This window comes from Copadichromis virginalis, linkage group LG14 (assembly GCF_057382275.1).
Source record: "Copadichromis virginalis isolate Kocher_CV1m ecotype Utaka linkage group LG14, C_Virginalis_male_GT1.1, whole genome shotgun sequence".
In the NCBI taxonomy this organism is placed as follows: domain Eukaryota; kingdom Metazoa; phylum Chordata; class Actinopteri; order Cichliformes; family Cichlidae; genus Copadichromis; species Copadichromis virginalis.
In genome coordinates this window covers 18,097,160-18,120,119 of record NC_140631.1, presented here as the reverse complement: position 1 = coordinate 18,120,119, position 22,960 = coordinate 18,097,160, and the positions used below count along the sequence as shown (strand labels likewise).

Below are 22,960 nucleotides of genomic sequence, written 5' to 3'. Positions count from 1 at the left end.
AATCCATCCATCCATCCATTCGCTTCCGCTTGTCCTTTTCAGGGTCGCCCCTCGCCCTATGACAGCTGGAGCCTATCCCAGCTGTCATAGGGGGAGAGGCGGGGTACACCCTGGACAGGTCGCCAGTCTGTCGCAGGGCCAACACACAGGGACAGACAACCATTCGCACTCACATTCATTCGCACATTCACACCTAGTGACAATTTGGATTATCCAATTAACCTATCCCCACAAGCTGCATGTCTTTGGACGGTGGGAAGAAGCCGGAGTACCCGGAGAGAACCCACGCAAGCACGGGGAGAACATGCAAACTCCACACAGAAAGACCCCGGCCTGATGTTGGAATTGAACTCAGGACCTTCTTGCTGTGCGGCAACAGTGCTAACCACCGTGCTGCCCGATTTTCTCTTCAGCCTGCAGTGGGGGGGAAACAAGAGTGTGATATAAGTGTGGAAGAGTGTGAGAAAATGTGTTTAGTGGGAACAGAAATACAGTATCAGCACCACAAATATAGTTTATTGATGAAAGCAATTTGCCAGTGAGAGATGAGATGCATCTGATCTCTATCCGCTCGTGAGCCCCGAGAGCCGGGTTCAGCTTTTCTAATTGGGTATCGCCTTGGAGACGCCCATCCTAATTAGGAGACAAACTCCAGGTGTTGCACCTGACATCACCTCTGAAAGTCACAGAGGGAGTGTGACACATACTGTATAAACACACACATCTGCTCCATCTGCTGGCTTTACAATTAACGCAGCCAGGCCGGAATATGTCGAAATTCCCGCAGCAAACTTAAAACAGACAAGGGGAAGGTCTTTTTTATTCGGCTATGGAGGCAGACCATCGAAGTAATTGTTCTTTGTTTTTATTTATTATTTTTTTTCGGGGGGGGGGCACAAGCAAACCTTTATGCTCATGTCTCACCTGAAAGCGATGGCATCTATGGGCAGATTGGAATGGATGGTTACAGATTTCATGCACTATGATAAAATTCCCTGTTAAATTACAGTGAAGTGCTGGAGCTAGATCTGCTAGCATGAAACTGTATACAATATATAAGCTGTGCAGTATGATACCGTCAGCTGTGCGAGTGCCATTTCTTTAGAGGAGAACCCCAACAGCATCTCAGTAATGAGGATGTCCACAGCCTCCCACTGCAGTCCAGCCCACAACTACAGCAACATCTGCTCTGTGGCACCCAACACATCAGGTGGGATCCGCTCTGTTTGAACAAACACAGGAGGCATATGTATGCATATGTACGAGTTAGAGTAACTAGGGAGACTGGTGAGGGTATGAGTAGTGCCTTGAGGCGAGGAGCAGAAGGGTGGCAGGGTTTCTGACATGCCGTGGACTGTTTAGACGCAAGCCTCTATGACTCATCTACGTGTCACTAATGCTTTTCCTATGAATGAACAAACAGATACACTGTGGAGAGGCATCGCTATCACCACAGGGGGAAGAGTAAGTGTGAGTAGCCTGTGAGACTAGGATGAGACACCCTTAAGGCAAGGCAAGGCAAGGCAAGGCAAGTTTATTTGTATAGCACAATTCAACAACAAGGTGATTCAAAGTGCTTTACAGAGACATTAGAAACAAGAACAAATAAAAAGCATGATTTAAAATTGAATAAAACAAGCAAATAAACTAACTAACTAGTTAACAAACAAACAAACAAACAAACAACAGTATATAAAATCAAAATAGATAAAATCAGAACAGTAGATAAAATCAGTAGTTAAATGTAAGTTTTGAAATTTAAGCTTAAAGTTAAGCTTAGTCATACTCCCGCCTGTCTGAGGAGCTAGAGTTGCTGTACAGTTACAAGTAATCGATCTAAAAAAAATGAAACAGATCAAAACCAGCTGTCTTTTATATGGCTGGAATCATACAGTGTGGTGCCAGTGGATGAGCCGTGATGTATCCATGCACCTGTTGTCTGGCACGTCCCTCTCATCTTATGTAGACTCTCCTCATTTGGGCTCATCTCCTGCAGCAGCAGCTGTGAATATGTGCACCTTGTTAGGCGGTTGACAGTTCTGGCAGAAGGAGAGACGGGGAAGTAGCTTGTTATGAAGAACAGGCTAACTATATGTCAATCTCTGCCGTGCAGAGAAGAAACAAAAACAAAGATGTGCAAAAAAATCCTTTTAATCTCAGCCTAAATTCATTCTTAAAGCAAGCTACGTTGTATTTATTTAAATATTTGAGTCCACTAAACTAAAAGCTAATTGACCCCAGCCATTTTTTTTGCTAATACACTGCACTGCTGATTAGATACCAAAAAATGAGATTTGTCTGAGAAACATGTGGACAGCCTGATTATGATGATCTGCCCCACTGTGATCCCCATTTACCGCTCATCCAGCTCAATCATATCTGTGCTGTAATTACACTGCATTCAAAATGCTAGCAGATTCAGCAAACCTCTGAGCAGCATTATACACTTACAGTGATTGGGCTGTCTGCAGGCCTGATTATTATAGCCCTGCGTGATGCTTTAAAAAAAATAAAAAGGATGAGAGCTGGGGTCACCGAGAAAGCAGCAGAGCTAATTCGGGACTTCACAGCACAATATTTATTTCTATGATCAACTTGTTTGATAGACCTGCTTATGCTTTAAAATAATGCACTGTGTCAAATTAGACTGGTAAGAGTAAAAACAAGTGTTCAGATGATATTTTGTGCAGTGTTAACATTTTTACAACATCCTATACTTTCTTACACTGTGGCAGCCGATAGCCAGTAATCTTTAGAAATATTCATTTATTTGATCTTCAAATAGTTTCATTTAAGCTTCTAAACACGTTTTATGCTGCATTGATTTCTTAACAAAAGGAGAACTCACTCATTCACACTCACTTATGTCAAAATTGCCAAAATCCCAAGTTAATTATTAAATCAAACATGTACAATTTTGAAACCCTGTAAAAACAGAAAGCACTTTTTTAATTCCACATGGTTACCATCTACTTACTTTCTTTTTAGATGACTGTGCACTAAATATATTTTCACCTGCTGGTCAGGTAAAATCAGACATTTACATATCTGATGTCAGGCTCGAGGAAAGTTTGACTGGCTGTAAAAAAAGAAAAGAAAAAAAAACCCAGTGAGTTTAAAGCAGATTAATCAATAAGAAAAACATAATTTGCTATAATATAATTTACTTTAGAGAACAAAACTATGAGAATTTAATAAATATATATTAAATTCATCGTGGTAATTAGTTGGCATAATGTTACATTTAGATGTGCATCTGTGCTTAGACGTCGATGTTTGTTGTTGAGGCTGAGGAGGAGGGCTTGCATTTGAGACAATGTGGAGCAGTCTCCTCCTCTCATCAGCTGTAATGATCAGAGCTGTGAGGATTAAGTACCGATGTCCCAGTAAAGGAGCTTTGCAATGCCAAATGTAGGACCACTGGCTCCCCTAAGCTGTCTAATTTGCTCATCCACCAGATGCTACAGCTCTCCTAGATTGGATTAAAGGCACAAAAAGGGTGTTGAGCGCCTTGTTGTGGGCAAAAGTGGAACTGCAGGGAGAGGCTTTAGGACCAGATTAGAAACATTGAATTGGATATAAGACGGGCACATTATTAAAAATACACTTTATAAAAGTCATGAATGGGTATTTTGTCGTAATTTACATTCTTTGATGAATCACTTTTGGTCTTTTTTACCAATGAGTCTTTATCTGATGGAACCTGATCTCTACGAAACTGAAGATTAAATAAAAGGAGTCTTTTCCATTAGATCTGTTTGATCTGATCATCATTACAACTCTTTAGCTAAAACTTTTAATTTGTAATTGGTACACTTTTTAACGTGTTTACAAATTTACAAGTATATGGTGGCTTTAAATGACATAAAGCTCCACTTCTCATTAGAAGACTTCATAAACAAAACCAGGTAGAGAGCCCTAAAAAGTTGTTAAACTCTTCAGTCAAAGGATATATAACATACCTCCTGATTTTCTGCATTAAGGGGTTAGTAGGCTACCAGACAAATGATGCATTAAAGCTTCGTCCTGTTTTTAAAACTCTCAGGGTAAGGAAATACCCCAAGATCCAGGGAAGAAGAAATAGGAATTGTGCTTAAATGGGTCATTCACAAGACCCAGTGCATGACAAGCAGTCCACCGGAAAGATAAATTTTTGTGGTCACAGTAGTTTCCCACATTATTAAGGCTAATATAACTATAGCGATTAACTTCAATGAGGGTGTGAGACAAGCATGGGTGGGGGACAGGGAAAAGAGCCGAACATGTGACACTACTGTGCACTCATGAGGTATTCAGTGTGAGACACTGGTTGTCTGTGTGTGGAAACAGGCAGCATGGAGAAGACCTGTGACAGCGATCTTGCCTTCCTTTCTTACTCTTTCTCCCCATACGCTGTCAGTGCCGAACCGAAGCCGTCTCAGCTGAAACATGCACGTAAAGCTTTCCAACTTGGGGAATGAAGTCATGCAAAGTTGAAATGCATACACAAAAGTTTTGTTCCCTAATACTGTAGTGAACAGTTCACAAGTTGGTGGGTGGATATATATCAAATTATAACTTGTTTGACAAAGACAGTTTCTGTAGTTTTCCCTGTGTACGCCACCATCATGGGTTTTAAACCAATATTAAGTCTTTGCGAGGGCAGACTTTCAGCTTTATTTAAAAGTTGTTGGTTTTTTTTCAGCAGTTTTTATACACTTTCCCCCATTGTAATGGGGACAAACACAATTGGACATTTGATCGACGGGCAGTTTCATTGCCAATTGAGGCCTGTTCCCTCGTTATTTCATGACAAATGAAGTAGACATAATGCTCCACGTTTACCCAAAGTATTCACTCACCCATCCAAATCATTCAGTTCAGGTGTTCCAATCACTTCCATGGCCACAGGTGTGCAAAATCGAGCACTTAGGCATGCAGACAGCTTCCAGCGCGGTACCGTGATTGGATGCCACCTGTGCATCAAGTCCAGTTGTGAAATTTCCTCAGTACTAAATATTCCACAGTCAACTATTGGTGGTATTTTAACCACTAAAAGCAAAAGTAATAGGCCACATAAAATCAGAGGGTGGGGTCAGCAGATGCTGAGGTGCATAGTACACAGACGTTTCTGCAGAGTCAATCACTACAGACATTTAAACTTGTGTTCTTTAGAATAAATCAAGAACAGTGCATAGAGAGCTTGATGGAATGGATTTTCATGGTCAAGGAGCTGCATTCGAGTCTTACATCATTAAGTCCAATGCAAAGTGTGGAATGCAACAGTGTAGAGCACCCCACCACTGGACTCAGATCAGTAGACACTGGCAATCTGACGGACAAGCATGGGTTTAGCCATTGCCAGGAGAACGGTAGTCATCTAACATGGATGAGAGAGCTTGGTGTGGAAGAGTTTCAAAGCCATTATAGCTGCAAATGGTAGGCTGACATTATATTAAACGCTATGGATGAAGAATGGGACATGGCTCAATTTCATATATGTGTGAAGGTAGAAGATGAAACACTTTTGTAATATAGTGCATCTGAACATGATTCAAGTGTTGGATTTGTGTTTCATAGCTTTTAATTGTAATTTAAAATATGGGAAGCCATCATTAGCCTGCAAAAAAACAAACAAACCCTAAAACCTAAGAGAGATAGGAAGAACTTCAGGATTGGCCAAATCAACAGTAAGGTTCATTCTTAAAAAGAACGAATGCATTGAGTAGCTCAGCAACACTACAAGGCCTGAAAGACCACAGAAGAAAAATAAAGTGAATGATAGGATTATTTCAATGCTTAAGAAAACATCTAACCAATAGGACTTGAAGAGGCAGGCGTCTCAACCAACCAAGAGATGCCCTCGTGAACGTAAATACAGAGAGTTTGCATGGTGCAAACCACTGGTTACACTCAGAACAAGATTATACACATAGCATACTTGGAGTGTGGTGTGCTAATAAAAGATACTGGACATGTTACCATTTATTCAGAGGCTTATAACCACAAATCATTTTGACCATTTTCTCAAGTGTGGTGTTAAAAATACAAAAATAACTAGACATCATGGGTTTTCCAATGCACAAGGCTGAGTACTTACAGGTATTTTTATTGTAGACTTTCAGATATACACATAAGTTGAACAATGGAATTAAGACTTCTAGTGAAAGCCTAGTTTCAGCGTCCTCAATACTGGTATAACTTGAACCGAGTCATCTTTGTAGAATATCTTCACAAAGCCCTTACAAACATGGGTGGAGCAATAAACGAAGATATAAAAATGATGCTGTAAATTCAGACATTACCGACAAGACATTTTATAATAAACCTTTCCATAACTAGGCAGAGGCTCAAGCTGCTGGGAGGAAACAAGAATAGTGTCTTACACAATTAATTTGAACACATAAGACCTTAAAACTCGCAATGACCAACATATCAAAAACTCAATCCATATTCAAAAACAAGGCTTCAGTCTTTGGCCTAAATGCACCTATTGCTCCCCGAGCAGGCAGTGAGCCACAGTTGTGTCTAATGGGTGAAGGTCCGACCACCAGGAACTCACCGACATCACCTCCACTAGGCCTGGCTCCAGGGTGGTGCTCCAGTATCCCATCCCTGGTAAGGTAACTGGGTCTCTGTTGCTCCCTACCTATAACCCATTTACCTTGGGAGACCCTACCAAGGGGAAGTTACCTTTGTAACTCCATGGGTTACTCAGGCACCAACTCATAACATAGGAGTATCTGCATGGGGGGGAGAGAGACGAGAGTTTGTTTTGAAATCCAGGAAAGCAGTGGAGTCTAATACAAACGTGCATTAGGATTCACCACAAAGATTACTGAAAATTGTAAGCATCTTGTGACCCTTCACACCTTCTCAGAGGTCTGTAACACAAAGGATTTATTTTAGCCCTGATTCCCAGTGTTATGAGGGTTACACTTTATTGTTTCATTACCATAATGACTTATTCTGCAGATCCAGCTGCTTCATGTAGGTCATGTTTGAGTCACGAGAAACATGCATGAAACCACCTACAGGCCAGTTTTTCAGAGAACGGTATTATACCTCCTGGGAGATCCCTCAGATATCAGTGTGCAGACACCATAAGGGTCCAGTTGTTAGAATCTAAAGTTAGTGTGTCCCTGATGGAGCGCGGTAAGGAAAGGAGATTTTTATTTCTTGCATTTTTCTCCTCCTTTGAAAGCAATATCCTTATAAGCCACCTCCTTACTCACCACTAAACAGTTTAACACAGCTGATGTTGCAGCTGAAACTATGTAGCTTGCATGCCATGAGAAAAAAAAACACAATTTAAAAGAACATAAACCTGTAATTCTTCTTAGGCCTTAGTCTTACTCACCAGACTAAGGCGAGTACTATGCTTTAGCAAATAGTTGGGTTTAAATGGACTAATACTTAGAGCACTGTTCCAGTTAAACACATTCATAAAGTGTTGATTACCAAAGGAAAGCTTAAATACTGTATTACACTGCTGTATTACACGGCTGAATGGCTCGTATTCATGCTTGGGAAAGCTTACAGTTTCTCATCCAGGTGATAACCACAATGGTGTAACATTAGGGTAAGTGAACCAGGTTGTAGTACAGGCCCCAGGTGACAGGGACAAACACATAACAAGAAGCTAACCCACATACACTACGTTGAACTAATATGTAAAGTTAACCTTTGTTAAGACACATTTAATTACATAACTGGACACCAGGAGCCAAGATACAGGGCACAGGTGTTTTATACTCTGGCCATGATGAGGAAGTTGGTTAGGGGAGGAATCAGAACTGAGGCTGTGTTAACTAATACTAGTCACTACATAAATGTGGAGCTGCACAGCAATCCCAATAACAGGATTTAAAGGGTGTTTAAAATTGGAAAAAAGACACCACAATAACATTTTAAAAGTAGATAGATAGATAGATAGATAGATAGATAGATAGATAGATAGATAGATAGATAGATAGATAGATAGATAGATAGATAGATAGATAGATAGATAGATAGATAGATAGATAGATAGATAGATAGATAGATAGATAGATAGATAGATAGATTACCACAAAAAGACAACAAAAGGTTTCGGGTAGATGACAGAAAAAACAATTTGTTCTGATCACATAAGTGAAGCAAAATCTGTGGAGCAGTGTGGGGAAATCTAATTACAGTCTTTTAAAAATGGGCACATGCCCCCCAGTGCTATCAGTCCGGTTTACAGCAGTCCAAGTTGTGGAAGGAAGTCATGCATCGTGGAATCACATCACTCAGCCTGATACCAGGAGTAAAGGATGTGGTAAAAACCTACAGCTCGGCAACTGCGCCTTCAAAATAAACCACTATTCGACTGGCTTTGAATTAGATGAGACACAAATGTCTTTACATCTGTCTAATAATAAACCCCTATTAGAGTCGCTATGAATTAAGAGAGACAGAAAACCTTTTGGAGTTGTCTTATCTGGTGTAAAATACAAATCTGGCAAACCAAACACTGCGAATAAGGGAGCGACTGAAAGTAGCTTTTAGAAATGCAAAAATTGCATAAATCCCATTCATAATTTATCTAACTTTACCTAGCGTGTTAAACGCCTGTTTTGTGTGGCCGTTACAACAGTTACGTGTGCTTTAACTTGAAAGCAACTGCCGGAAGTTGAGTCTTCTGTTTGGGCTAGCTTGGCGCCGTCGTAAGAGTAGATGGAGGTGAAATTTCTCGCTGGAAATCGATCGACAGCGGACAGTTCAGTGTCACTCACACCGCGGAAGCATGTCACCATGTACGGTGTCTTTTTGACGGTGAAGCGGGATCGTTTCCATGATGGCGACCGCAGTACGGGCCAGTGTGAAAACTTGAGGAGAAAAGTTTGAGCACGGAACAGGAGTCTTTTTCTGAGACTTTCTCTGTTGTTACTGGCGTGATAAAAACCAAAACAACAAAAAACTAACATGGCATACTCAACTTTCGTTTCGTTTGTGGCATTTGCTTTGAGTTTGTACTTCGGCGTGTCCTATTGTTACTTTTCCATACCGCTGAAAATATACCCAGGGAAGTACGACGTCTCTTCGGAGAGTAGCGTTAAAGTCTGATGGAAGCGGTCTCTCTCTGGCCTCTGATCCCACCGGTACCGTGAACTTTCTGGACATGGTGAATAATTTGCAAGGAGACTCTGGGAGAGGCTACTACATAGAAATGTCAATCGGTACTCCTGGTCAAAAGGTAATGTAGCTCCTGAGCTCCTGTCTGTTTTAACTCTCTGAAATATTTTTTACGTTTCTCATTTAGACTTAAACGCACCACTTGTGTCAGCTTTCCACTTTAATCACTGTATTTGCGCTGTGTTGTGTGTTTTTGTGTTTATTAGTTTTTTCCTGGATGCATTTGTAGTGTGTTTACTGTGTATGTGTGAATAGGGGCTGGTCCATCCACCATGTGATCCAGTGGTCAGAAGGTGGGCTGGGTGTGTTTGTTTTGACTCAGGGCCATGGATACCCATCTATACAGCACTGTGTATTTAAATATGCTTTTAAATGTCTGTGTAGGTAATCTTGAACGTTTGAAAAAATAAGGCAACAGACTAGATCTCTATTACCCAAGAGGCTCCTTCATTTCTTAAAAAAAAAAAAAAAAAAGAAAGAAAGAAGTCAGGTATTTAATCCCCAGTGGAGGGTTGCCCCCTTTGGAAGTGGTCCTCAGGGTCCCTGATCCACTTGGTCATGCGAGTCGTCACATGAGCCAAGGTGGGAAGGGTGAAACTACTGTGAGACTTCACCCCACCACATCTTGTGACCTGTTGAGGTCACCTGATGCAAGGTGTGAGTGGAGATGAAGCCTTCATCGTAGGTGGACGATAGCTGGTGTCGTAAGCCACCACCAATGTTCAATCACTGACTCCTTTAACAGCCATATTTTTTTTTTCAAGCTATTAAGTCTATACTTCAAAATATGAGGTTTAAATTTACCCCTGCAGCAGAGGGTCATGGGAAGATAAGTATGTCTAGTACATTCTTACTTTTAGGCTCGCCTGGGACCACGGAGGAAGGATAATATAGCTGTGAGGGTGCTTCAGCCTCATTATAGCCTAGGGGTCTGTAGACTAAACCCCCAACACCAACACTCTTTCTCTGGCTCACATGCACTCACATGATGCTGCCTGCGAGGACCAGTGTTTCTTAGCAGGCAGCTGACAGGGATTACCAGGATCCCAGGCAGCAGAGAGCACCCCGAGAGTTGTACAAAATAGCACTTGCTCTACAGCAGGGATATTCGTTGGCTGCTATTCTTTTGGTTGCAGAACTTGGAAATGCGTACGTGTAATTTATTAGAACGTCATTTTTATACTGCTTGTTATGTAAAGCGCCTAACAAGATCATATTAATAATTGAGGAGGACTAAATCTGGGTGAGCTGGAGCTCCCGTCACTATTAAAAATACATGAGGCTTTAAGGGTGGCAGCGATTTGCCTTTGTGTTGTAAAGTAGTTGTCTTTGAATTGGAGCTTAAAGCAAAGGTGAATTATCTCATTAGTAAGTTGACCTGTTGCCCCGGGGCATCTTGAGTTAAACAGATCAGAGCTTTTAAGACTCTTGGGCAGCACATCTCAGTTTCTCAGGCTCACAGAGGCTTATCTGCGCTACCTGCCATGTCGCTGAGGATAACATTGCAGCACTTGCCAGAGTACACTTCCCACACTTCCTTATTATCAAGTCACAGTGCTTAATGACTTTTGTCCTAATAGAAAAGAACACTTTATAGTGTTCCCCAAAGAAGAAAATTCCCCTTTACCCTTATTACTTATCATTATTCAACAGGTAAATGTATAACAACAGATTATCAATCATAAAAGTCAGTCAGTTAAGCAAATGTCATCAATGCATTAGCACTGGAACTAAGATTACTATTCAGTTATATTCAGCATATTGGTATTTTAAACATGTTTCTCTATTGGGAGGAGTATGTATGTGTCAGTGGTGGCTCACCTTTACAAAACATTAAATCAGAAAGGGCGCAGTCTTTATGGTGTCTTTTTATTACAGCTGTGTGTTTCCTACTTTGTCAGGAAACTTTCTGTGCAGAGAACATTCACAAAAAGTTAATGACACGTTTAGGGGTTTGGCTATTGCCATTTAGTTTTTTGTTTCTTTGTTTTTTGTTGAATTGTTCACATTTGTGTGAGATTATGGAGATTATGGAGTGTTTTTTTTAAGGCTAGCTCGCTTGTTTAGCAGAGTGGATCCATATTGCTGCATCAAGCATTAAAACCACCTGAAAGCTGAACTTGATACAGATCCCTGCTAAACAGCCATTTTTATTATTTGTTCGCGTTTAAAGTCGTTCTTCACAATTTCCAGGATGTTAATATTACGGATGTGTGAACATAATTGTAGGCTCAGACTTCTTTAATTGGTTTATGATGCACAGTAAAGATAGAGGAAGCTTCACCTCTTGATCTTCTAGTCTTTTATGTCCCTGTTCTGTCCGTAATTATAGTGAAACCTTGCCAGCAGAGAGCCATCTGCTTTGGTTCAGATTGTTTATGCGGTGGCAAAATGTCGTGTAACTCGATACTATTGAGTTATACTCTCAATATTATTCTAACTAGATGATGATGTGATTACAGGGCCGCGGTGTTCAATGAGGCACTATTCAAATCAGCCACTAATTGCGGCGTCTGTTAGCATGTGGCACACACAGGCTGAGTGTTGGCTGGAGAGCCTCACATCTGCTAATTGGTACAAACAGGTAGCAGATGCACGCTGCCTCCATGGAGCTACCGCCAATTAGACAGCGAACGCTCAACTGCAGACTGCCTCAGCAGGGGAAGAGACTTGCCTGAAGCTCTGAAGCTTGACAAAGGGAGGATAGTGTGACTAGTAAAAAGATAGGTGGTGTGGGGATAAGGAGCTGCCCTTGCTTTCCCTTCTCGCTATTCTCCTTCACCACAGGATATCAGAATTTTCCAGTCAGGCCTGTTTGACTGGTTCAGGCCTTGTGTGAGTGGCCTGCTGCCATCTGCTAAGGTGGCAGAGGAGTTTTGGATGGCACAGTGACAGTGGTGGGACAGGAGCCAGCGCAATGAGGAGGAACTGATAAGCCCGGCTCAACAGGGGTTTCCCATGGCTGAGTGAACCAGTCGATAACATGTGGTTGATAATTACAGACCTGCTTTCATAAAGGCCAAATGAACCTGAGCATGCCGGTGGGATGTCGGCTACAAGGAAATGAGTAAGAAAGTTTGCGCTCATAAGCAAACAGTGTAGCGTAATGGTCAACAATGGTCAACAAGCGTTTATCTGAAATGTAATTTAAGTAAACTATTGCCCGCTGTTGTGGTGCGCCTTAATGTAAAGGCAAACGCAACGAGGCGACAGTCGATCAGTTGTTGAAACCGCTGTTTACATTTGAACATGTCTAATAAGCTGCTCAGTTTTCATAGATTGCCACGAGTCTTTGTTGCTGATTCATCAGGTGGCGTCGGGGCATTAGGTTTATGACCCCCGCCTCGGTGGCGAATGCTTGCCAGCGAGTGTTAACATGGCCACAGCTGAAACATGAAGGTGACAGAAGTCTGCTGTTTATTTGTTCCTGTTCATTGACTCGATGCCTGGAAGACAACTTGATCTCAAGTGCTGTTAACTCGTCCCCACTGTTCACATGACACATACCAAACAACTGGTTAGGTCATACAGTCATGAAAGCAGCTTGAGGCTGTCGTGTTTGACTCTCAGATCACACATTCAGTGAACACTTGCGTCCGAGGTGCATTGTTAATGACGAAGACCTTTCACACCAGTTTGTCCAACACTAGAACTGAACCAAAAGTAGTGCCGTTGCAACTTCATGTGTATCATTTCCTCTCGTGTGTGCTGCTAAAATAATGTTTACAGACGTTATTAAAAATGTGTAATTAATTTTAGCTGCAACCAAGCTGCGTTTTCTTCCTCCAGAGAAAATGTCCATTTACGGTTCTATATGAATCTTTCAGATGGGCACGAAACGCCCCTAAAAGAGATATAACCTTCTTTATGTTCGGCTATTTTTATGGCCCATTTCCCTCTCATTGTTTCCTTGAGAACTGTCGTGTAATTTACCTTTTGTGTTTTCATGCTGTGGGGAAATTTCTCACATCTATCTTTCTCCCTTCTCCTCTAATCATATCTGCAAACAAACTTTAATGTCTTTTTAAAGCTTAAAGGCTTGTGAATGCATCCCACTGTGCTTAGCTGTCATTCTTTTCTTTTTTTCTTTTTTACCATGTGATTCTGGGGCCATGTAAGTGGGGGGGTAACAGATAGCTGGAGTGATTGTTAAAACAAACTGTGCCTTCTGTTTTCCAGCTGAACATCCTGGTGGATACGGGTAGCAGTAACTTTGCCGTGGCTGCAGCTCCACACCAATTTATTACTCATTACTTCAACACTGCACTGTGAGTGGCTGGAATACTGCCTGCTTGCATTTTGTAATAACTGTAGTATAACATAGTAAATACATTCAGTTTTTGTTATATATAGCTTTGTAACTGTTTACATATTCTGTTTTCTTTTCTCCTGCTTTTAGTTCCAGTACCTACCGTTCAACCGGTCGCACTGTAGCTGTAAGGTACACCCAAGGCAACTGGGAAGGTGAGCTGGGAATGGACAGCGTCTCTATTCCCAGAGGCCCAAACGGGACCATCAACATCAACATCGCCGCCATCCTGTCTTCTGATGGCTTCTTCCTCCCTGGGATCAACTGGCAAGGCATCCTGGGATTGGCCTATCCTGTGCTGGCACGGGTACGGGAGATACTCATTTACAAGTTTGCGTAAAGTTATTAAGCAAAGTCATTGATTTCTGCCCAGTGTGACATTAACTAGTAAGAAGCTGTTTTACACTCTAATGAAAACAAAGACGACACAGACGTTTTGGCGCACTCATATGTGAATTGTGAAAAAAATGGGGATTTGATTTATTTCATTTGTGTTCTGTTCAACCGTTTTCTTACACTTGTCCAATTCAGGGTTGTGGGGGCCTGGAGCCACTGTCATAGGGTGAAAGGCGTGGTATACTAGACAGATTGCCAGTCTATCACAGGATTAACAGAGAGACACATTCAGGTCTACAGCCATATAAAAATCGCCAGCTAACCTAACATGTATATCTTTGGACAGTGGGGAAAACAAAACAAAGTACCAGCTGGTGGATTTGAACCCAGGACCTTCTTGCTGTGAGGCAACAGTGCTACCAAAAGCACCACCGAAGTGACTATAAAAGCATTGATTACTAAAATAACATAAACTAATTATATTGAGTGAATCCTCAGAGCTTGTCCGGACAGGCAACGTCATTCTCACTTACATGCCTCCCACTCCTCACATCACATATCAAACACCCTTCCAATTTAGCAGTCTACTTAAGCTGCAAATCCTCTGACTGCTGCCCTGAGTCACTGCTGTTTTAACCCCTGGAACAGCCCCAGCATCCACCTGTGTTCTCCGTGGGATATTTGCTCCTTACTCGTCAATTTCTTGGTGTGTCATATTTGCAGAATGTCATTTTTGGAGCACAAACACCATACTCTGGTTGAATTCTGTTTCTGTATGAATCGTTGCAAAATGATTTGGCTAATTAAAGCGCTGTTTTCCATGTATGTGGAATTAAACACAAACCTAAGGATGAGAGCAGAAGGAGGAAGCAAAACCTGAGAAAATGTGAACATGCAGGTTTCACAAAGGGAATGTGACAGCATTGCATGGCTTCCTGCTCGCCTCCATTTCTGTTAAACCACTGAATAACTTTGCGGTCTAATCTTATCTGAATGTCATCATCCACTTTTCACATGAAAGAAGAAAACTTGTTTGTGATATAATTACAGGAGTGTGTGTTTTTCTTATAAAATGATGGGGTGAGGTTATGTTGTTGCTGTATTTTGTCATCTCTTACTTCCATCTCCCCTTATACCATAGATGTGAATTAATCAGTTTTCTTTTTTCAAAAGAAGAGCTAAATCAAGGTGCTTTACCCAGTGTCAGCTTTTTTTAACAGATTAATCTCGTCTTAATGGAGCGTTAAAGACGTCAGCGCAAACTGCACAATACATACCTTCATTCTGCGCTGACTGCAACAACCTTTGGGATCAAATGTCAGTGATTGTGGAGCCGATACGCTTACACTGACCACTTTGTGCTATTGGCGACTCCTGAGTGCTGAGGTTGAACTTTCTTCCAGGCTGTTTGTCATGCATGACATGGTGACACTGTGGAGGAAAACAGGAGTGAACATATCACAGTCCAAACTGATGATACACCGCTGTCACATAAAAACACATTTCAGCATTTCCATTCAATAGAGCTGATGTTTGAGGTGATTGATTTTCTACGATGTTGTGTGTGAAGCTTTTACAATCTGTGTAGTTACACAAGCTAAAGGTATGAAACGCAAGTGTAAAGGTTTCACTCGATCAACATTATTTAACACCGTCTCGTGTGTCTCCACCAGCCTGACTCGTCCGTGGAGCCCTTCTTCAACTCCGTGGTGAGACAGCTGGGAATTCCTGACGTCTTTTCCCTCCAGATGTGTGGTGCTGGACTGTCAGCCGGCAGCGAAACAGACACTACGGGCGGCAGTCTTGTGAGTAGTCAGAAGTAACACCCCAAGGAGGAGTTTGATTAGATAAAAACATTGGTTTTAAACAGTCTTTATATTTTGGATCTCTGTCTGAGATTTTGATAGCTTGTGTGTGTGACCAGCACCTTTTTATAAACGTCATAGCTGATGTCCTTCATGTCACTGTGTTTCCACATTGGAAGGCCTTTCTACTTTGACTGGAGCTAATTAAGCTAAGATAGCATCCTGCTGAGAGCAAGTCTGTCGCCGTAATACTTTCGACCTTGGTGCCTCGCTCACCGCATCTCCATCATGTGACCCGCTGGTGCAGACAGATGGATAAGATGGCAGGGTATGTCAGAATTAGATCTCTAAGTATCACTAAGTGGTGAAGCTAAACAGATATGTAAACTGCAACTTAGCTGATTTACTGAGGCAAAAAAAATAAAAGGCAGTAATTCTGGTTATCTTCTTCTCTTAGATAATGGGTGGGGCTGAACCAAGTCTGTATCGAGGCTCAGTGTGGTACACCCCTATAATAGAAGAGTGGTACTACCAGGTGGAGGTGTTGAAGCTGGAGGTGGGAGACCAGAATCTGAATCTGGACTGCAGAGAGGTAAAACTTCACGGTCTGAATCGCTTCTCTCACTGTCTGATCCTAACTCCACACTGCACTATTTCAAAGTGAACTGTAACTTTGACTTGGAAGTTGACTCACAGCACTTGATTAACTTGCTGTGTCAAGGTTAAAACACTGAAATGTAAGAGAAGCTGAGTAGGAGTGCTGCAGAGCAGTGTAATCCAGTTTGTCTGCTTGTGAAAGAACTTCCTCATTTTATATTCTTTTGTTTGCTCAAGGTCTTCCATAGGAGTCCGTTGCAGCGAGAACAAACCCTACCGCACGTCACTCTTTCTCTCTTTCTTTCAGTATAACATGGATAAAGCTATAGTCGACAGTGGGACGACTCTGCTGCGACTTCCTGTCAACGTCTTCAATGCATTGGTAGAAGCCATCATACGCAGCTCTCTGGTATGCTGCCTCCGCTCCACAGACAATGATGAAACATGTTGTCAGAGCAAAGATATGCAGGGGAGAATAGCACACACTCACTGTTCAAGGACGTAGTAGCTTTAAGTGGAGGGATCGAGGGTTTTTTTTCCTGTTATAAAAATATATATGTGTGTGTGTGCGCGCGCTCCATGCCTTTGTTTATTTACCATTAGGCTTTGCACATTTCTCACCTTTTTGGAACTGCACACAAACAGTTCCCAAGGTTAATTTGAACTTGGAGGCAACATTTTCAATTAAAGCAGCCACATCCTTGCAGATGAATACAAAGTAGGAAAATGAAAGCAGAACATCAAAACTTGTTTTGGTGCTATGTTGACCTTCTTTTTCTGTCTTTATCCTTTTTATCCTTCGCACTGTCTCTTTTCTGTCTCTGTCAATTTCTTACTGTGACTGTCTTATTTTCTTTTTCTCTTTCCTCCTGTGTTTTTTTTTTTTTTGTTTTTGTTTTTAATTCAGATCGAGGAGTTTTCTTCAGGGTTCTGGGAAGGCACCAAGTTAGCATGTTGGATGAAGGGAGAGAACCCCTGGAGGTTTTTCCCTAAGCTGTCCATCTACCTGAGGGCCACGAACACCAGCGAGTCGTTCCGCGTCACCATTCTGCCTCAGGTGCCAGGCACATATATAATCATATAATCATTCCTTCTCTAGAGCTTCCATCAAACAAAGACAAACTCATCTCATCCTCATTTCTTGTCATCTCACAGCTTTACATCCAGCCAATCACGGACGTTGACGGCACGCTGGACTGCTTCCGTTTCGGGGTGTCGTCGTCAACAAATGGCATGGTGATCGGCGCCACTGTTATGGAAGGCTTCTATGTAGTGTTTGATCGCACTCAGCGGAGACTGGGCTTCGCACTCAGCAGCTGTGCAGGTCAGGGTTCATACTGGTGCCACTTACTGCAGTTACATGTCTGTAAATATTTCGCTTTTTATGAGAAACTACAGCAGAAATCCTAAAGTACAGAGTAAACCAGACATCAGCTAATGATAACTTACTGACAGGCAAAGTCCTAAAGTCAGCCACTTTCAGGCTCCCTGACCAAGAGCTCAACACAGTGTCCTGTTCACTGAGATCTAAACGTCAACGGTTAAGCCTTCAGTGGCACTTCCTCATAGTTCTGTGGAAAAATGAACTTTGGCCAAGCCTCCCTCCCTAATACTAAAGTACAAAGTTCATTTTTGTTGTGTACTGAGCAAACACTTTTGTAGGCTTAAGGTTGGAGGCTTGTGACAGCATTTAATGTCTAAGCAGGGCAGGTAAAATAAATAAGAAAGTTAAATGCCATTGTTTAAAAAAAATTATGCCTGAGCCCGTCATCGAAGACTACGAGCAGCAGTGTGCTTGATTAAAAAGCTGGGATAAAGTCTGGAGCCTGGCTGTTTAATGCTCTGTATGTGAGAACAAGAATTTCAAGACATCCTGAAGCCAATGTAAAGATTATAAAATAGGAGTGACGTGAGCTCACTTGCTGCAATGTGTTAATGGTCTGTGTCATTTGGAGGCATGAAAGAGATCATTTATCTAAGCAGGTAAACAAGGCAATAATTGTGCATGAATAATTTCTTCCAGTTCCACCAAATTCAATTTAATTTTATTTTTATGGGCTAAATCACAACAACAGGAACCCTCAAAACGTTTTATATTGTAAGGTAAAGACTACAATAATACACCGAAAATCTCAGCAATCAGATGACCCCATTTGAGCAAGCTCTTGGTGACAGTGGCAAGGAAAAACTCCCCTTTAACAGGAAGTAAACATCAAGCAGAACCAGGAGGGCAGCCATCGGCCATGACCGGTCGGCCAAAGAGACCATATTTAGCAATTTCTAAATGTTCCTTAAACGAGGAAAAACAGGAATGAAAAATAGATTTTGCACACTTTTAAAAGCAACAGTTGTTCAGTTAAATGTTTAAATGTTTAAAACGTTCATTTGCTCATTGTCAAGATAGCCTCAGCTAGCTCTCAGTCCAGCAAAAGTTCTCTTTACCTGTCTTTCCAGCTTTTCTCAAACATTAGCTCACAGTCACAGGTTAACTCTTTTTATTTGGCACTTGTTAAATTTGTATTGAATGAGGGCGTATGAGTGATGCTAACTTAATGCTGCTTTTTTGGTTTTATGAGATCATGTTATAAGACCTCTCTCATACGTCACTGCAGTGAGCGATGGGGTGGCTCTGTCAGAGATCGAGGGACCCTTCTCTGCAGCGGACGTGGCGGCCGACTGCTCTGGCGGCCCACTGAAGGAGCCTCTTGTGTGGATGATATCTTACGCCCTGATGGCAGTCTGCGCGTTGGCCCTCCTCATCCTGCTGCTCATGCTCATCCTGCGCTGCAGATGCGGAAACCGGAACGGTGAGATCACGGACGAGTCCTCGCTGGTACGACACCGCATCAAATGACTGAGAGGGCAAAGTAGAGCAAACCCGGGGAAGGGACAGTCGGACAGTGAGCAGAGCGCCTCCACGAGAGGCTGCACCGACCAATGACACTTGACTTAGGATTTTTAGACTGGACTCATCAGCTTGGCCCACAGAGGCAGTCGCACAGACAGATCAACTGCCTCTGAAGGGGAAAAATCCCCAGAACAATTCTTTAAAAAAACAGCTGTTGGTGGTGAATTTGTATTTTCTTGTTGGTTTTTTTGTGGTCGTTGCCTTAATCCACCTACAGAGGCTGGTGGAGGCACTCAAATCATAACTGGGCTTGTTCTAATTAAAACTGCTAAAGGTATTCTGAGAAATCTAGAACTTCAATAACACTAGAAGATTAAAATTAAAATTTTTAAAGCAGTTAATAAGTATACACACACTAACCATCACAGCAGAAATCAAAGAACAGCTCAGCAGTGCAGACAATCACAGCACATCCAGAAGGAAGGATAATAACACTGATATCATCTCCATGCAAAAGGTGTTTTCTAGGTTTCTAAGCCTTATAAACCAAAAGTGCCTTTGTTTTTGGTTTTTTTGTTTGTTTGTTTTTTTTTGGGGGGGGTTCAATCTAATGCCAACAACGGGATCTATTTCTTGGATCTATTTTGAAGTTTTCCACTCGTCTGTGGAGTCAAATGATTACCCAGAGATATTACATAAAAAATAAACTAATTAAAGTAAAGCTGCTCACTGGTAATAGGAAGAATATGAAAAGTTAGACTTGTGTTTACAGCGCCTGTAGTGCCTCTGTGGTCTCGGCTCTCTGCTAGAACAGTATCAGCAGTTTGGGACTTACTCTGCTGAATTGCACTTCCAAAGTCGATCAAAGTGTTATATAAAACGAAAGATCAATATTTCTCCTTCTGTAATGTAGTTTATTATTTTAATGTAGCTATACCCATTCTGTATACCCTCAGCTTTATATTTAAGTCTCTTTGAATGTGATTGTATCATCATCATCATTATTATTATTATTATTATTATTATTATTATTATTGTAATTATAATTATTCCAGATCTTTGCTTTCTGAGACTAGAATTCAAAGGGTGTTTATACTGCACATTTTATACAAATCATATACAGAAACACTTCAGCATTGATTTCCTTTGTTACTTGTGAGCTTCAGTTAACGTTCTAGCAAAGCAGACATTCCTGTTAGCAGTAAAAAAGAGATAAAGAATCAACTTATTGAATGTCATTTTGCAGTCTGTTCGCACCAGTGAAATAAGGTCCAAACACAGTCCACAGAAGATGCTGCGCCACAGTTCAGCCTCATTCAGCTTCCTGTAATCTGACCCAAGCTGCACTAACATGTCTGAAAAAATGTCAATTTGTGAGACTGTTTCACTGAAAGCACACTTGAATCTAAAACTGCTCGCTTATTTATGAGTGTATTTTTTCTGTGCCAAAAATTGTAAACTGTGTTGTAAATAAAACAACTTGTGACAAATCAAAGACATAATCGTTTTTAAATCATTTTTATTTCTTTTTGGATGAGAAATACAACAAAATAAAACGTACTTAAATGTAGCTTATAATAGATAAAGTAATTTCAAAAAGTAACAAATTATGAAAAAGGAAATGGCAATAATTCAATGTAAGTTTTTCTCTGTATACGTGTCGGGTTGATACCTCTGTAAACAGAAGTACAATTCATCTGGTTGTGTTTGAACATTATCTACATGTAAGTTGCTAATAGCAAATATTTTTATGCTAACACAAAAGGTCAAGATGAATATAATTACTTCATAATCATCACAATATTAGAGCTGTAACAGTTATTATCTTGATTAATGGTTAAATGTCTCTCAGTGTAGTCTTGAGCCGCTCTTCATTTCTGCTTAATTTGCCAAAACACGTGTAAACATAAATAGAAATACAGTAGATAAGGCAAAAACAGAGTTTGTACAATTCTAACAAGCTTGAAAGATGATGTATGTCACCACCTTTACCCGGTTTTAACACCGAGTAAAGACTAGGTTTTTCTTGCTGCATAAAACCTTTAACAAAAGGCTGTACTATATTTTCTAAAAAGCTGTGATTGCCTACAGCTGTTTTTCCTTTATTTAAGAAAAAAATAAGAAGCAGTGTCATTGTGGTATTTTAAAAAGCTGTGTCATCAGACTCATGCTCTGGCTTCCTCAAAGTACCTTGCTCAATTCATGACACAAATGTTGAGAACTACGAGTCAAATGTTCAATACAGCTTAATGCTACTTGATGTCAGTGTTGCTAAGCATACGGCTGAAACGTACACTGATACAAATGATTGATTAGAACAACTTTTAGTTGCCACTATACGTGTCACGGTCCGGGGCAGCGGCCGTGTGAAGAGTGGAAAGGAGGACTCAGATGCAGCACTTACTCAGATGTGAAGGTGATTTATTGACAATACTGAACATAAAGTGGAGATGGCAAACAGAACTAAGGACGAACTAAACTGGGAGAAACTACACAAAGGGAGTGGCAAACCTGAACATGAAGGGAGAACAGCAGGGAGAGCACGCAGAGGATTACACCAGGTATGAACACAGAGGATGAACACAGACGACGCGACGAGGAGCAGAGGAAATCACACACTATAAGTACACAAAGAGACACTGGGAAATCACACACAGGTGGGGGAAACAGCTGGACCTGATTAACCTGACGAGACAGGGGAACACTAACACCAGGGACCAACAGAGGGAGCACAAACCCAGAACCCAGTGTCTAAAATCCCAAACACAAACCATCCCAAAACAGCCATGAATAATAATGAAAGTAATAACAATAAAGAACATAAACATAAAGTCACTGAGTCATGGTCGCAGGACCATGACAGTACCCCCCCCTCAAGGGCTGGCCCCCGACAGCCACAGAAACACACCACCAGATCCGGGCGGGCGGCAGGGGGCCCAGGACGGAGGGACCGGGCCAAGACCAAAGACGGAGGCCCCAGAGTCCCAAACAAATGTTCACAAAAAAAAAAAAACTCACAGGGGAGCAGAGTCCAAAACACAGTTCAGGTGGCCGGCCAGGGGCCCGATAACACAGGAGGCCGGCCACAAAGAAGGCCGTGGAGGCGCACAAAAGGTTCAGGAAGCCGGCCGTGCGGAAGGCAACGGCGGCCACTCAGGCGAAGAGGGTCCGGGGGCCGGCCGTGCGGAAGGCAACGGCGGCCGCTCAGGCGAAGAGGGTCCGGGGGCCGGCCGTGCGGAAGGCAACGGCGGCCGCTCAGGCGAAGAGGGTCCGGGGGCCGGCCGTGCGGAAGGCAACGGCGGCCGCTCAGGCGATGGCGGTCCGGGGGCCGGCCGTGCGGAAGGCAACGGCGGCCGCTCAGGCGATGGCGGTCCCGGGGCCGGCTGAGCGGAAGGCAACGGCGGCCGCTCAGGCGATGGCTGTCTGGGGGCCGGCCGTGCGGAAGGCAACGGCGGCCAGTCAGGCAACGGCGCCCGGCCAGTAGCCCGGCCAGCGGTCCAGAAAACGGCCGTTTAGCTCCAGACCCAAACGAGGCTGGGCCAGGCGAGGCTGAGGACACGGAAGCCGGGACCGCAGCAGGCGGAGATGATGATGCAGACACGAAGGCAGGACCAGAGGATGATGCAGACACGAAGGCTGGACCAGAGGATGATGCAGACACGAAGGCTGGACCAGACGAGGCTGATGAGGACGCTGAAGCTGAGGCTGGACCAGGCGAAGCTGATGAAGACGCTGAAGGGGAGGCTGGACCAGGCGCAGTGGGTGAAGATGAGGATGCTGTGGCCGAGGATGCGGGCACGAAGGCTGGACCAGGCGAAGCTGATGAAGACGCTGAAGCGGAGGCTGGACCAGGCGCAGTGGGTGAAGATGAGGATGCTGTGGCCGAGGATGCGGGCACGAAGGCTGGACCAGACGAGGATGGAGACA

General features: G+C 42.5%; 1 pseudogene; it reads left to right on the top strand.

Annotated features, from left to right (window-relative positions):
• The first annotated feature begins 8,646 nt into the window (after positions 1–8,646).
• LOC146693787 (beta-secretase 2-like) lies at positions 8,647–20,526 on the top strand (annotated as a pseudogene).
• The last annotated feature ends 2,434 nt before the right edge of the window (positions 20,527–22,960 follow it).